Source organism: Arachis duranensis, chromosome 7 (assembly GCF_000817695.3).
Source record: "Arachis duranensis cultivar V14167 chromosome 7, aradu.V14167.gnm2.J7QH, whole genome shotgun sequence".
Taxonomy (NCBI): domain Eukaryota; kingdom Viridiplantae; phylum Streptophyta; class Magnoliopsida; order Fabales; family Fabaceae; genus Arachis; species Arachis duranensis.
In genome coordinates, this window is record NC_029778.3 from 59,119,178 (window position 1) to 59,120,708 (window position 1,531).

The window sequence follows — 1,531 nt, forward strand, 5'->3', positions numbered from 1 at the left end:
GTTTTTCTTTTCTTGAAAATTTTTCAAAAATAAGTCTTGATGTTCTTGGTGTTCATCTTGACATTCAAAGTGTTCTTGCATGCATCATTTGTTTTAATCCAAAATTTTTGTGCTGAGTCATTTTGTGGTTTTTCTCTTTCCTCATTAAATTCAAAAAATCAAAAAAATATCTTTTCTTTATTTCACTCATAAATTTCGAAATCTTTGGGTTGACTTAGTCAAAAATTTTTAAAATAAGTTGTTTCTTGTTAGTCAAGTCAAGATTTCAATTTTAAAAATTTATCTTTTCAAAATCTTTTTCAAAAATCAAATCTTTTTCATTTTTCTCTTTAATATTTTCGAAAATTTTAAAAATTGTTTTTCAAAATCTTTTTCTTAATTTCATTTCAAATTTTCAAAAGAAAAACTTTACTAACAATTAATGTGATTGATTCAAAAATTTCAAGTTTGTTACTTTCTTGTTAAGAAAGGTTCAACCTTTAAATTCTAAAATCATATCTTTTAGTTTCTTGTTAGTTAAGTCATTAACTTTAATTTTCAAAATCAAATCTTTCTAAATTTATTTTTCAAATATTTTTCAAAATAAATTTCAATAATATCTTTTTAATCATATCTTTCAAACATATATTTTTCAAATCATATCTTTTTCAAAATAAATTTCAAAATCTTTTCTAACTTCCTATCTTTTCAAAATTGATTTTCAAATCTTTTTCAACTAACTAATTGACTTTTTTGTTTGTTTTACTATTTCTTATCCTTTTCAAAACCACCTAACTACTTTTCTCTCTCTAATTTTCGAAAATTTCTCACCCTCTTTCAAAATTCTTTTTAATTAACTAATTGTCTTAAATTTTAATTTTAATTTTATTTCTTCTCCTAATTTTCGAATACTAACCTTTTTTTAAAATAAAAACAAAAATATTTTTCTTTTCTCTTAATTAAAATTCGAATTTTCTCCTCTCTCTCATCTCTTTCTATTTATTTATTCATTTACTAACACTTATCTTCTTCTTATAATTCGAACCCTCTCTTCCTCTCTGTGTTCGAATTTTTCTCTTCTCCTTTTCCTATTCTTATCCTCTTCTACTCACATAAAGGAATCTCTATACTGTGACATAGATGATTCCTCTTCTTTTATGTTCTCTTCTTTTTTATATGAGTAGGAACAAGGAAATAGGCATTCTTGTTAAAACTGATCCTGAACCTAAAAGGACCTTGAAGAGGAAGCTAAGAGAAGCTAAAACACAACACTCTGAAGAGGACTTTACTGAAATTTTCAAAAAAGAAGGAGATATGGCCGAACCCAACAACAATGCAAGGAAGATGCTTGGAGACTTCACTGCACCAGATTCCAACTTCCATGGAAGAAGCATCTCAATCCCTGCTATTGGAGCAAACAATTTTGAGCTAAAGCCTCAATTAGTTTCTCTGATGCAACAGAATTGCAAGTTTCATGGACTTCCATCAGAAGATCCTTTTCAGTTCTTAACTGAATTCTTGCAGATCTGTGATACTGTTAAGACCAATGGAG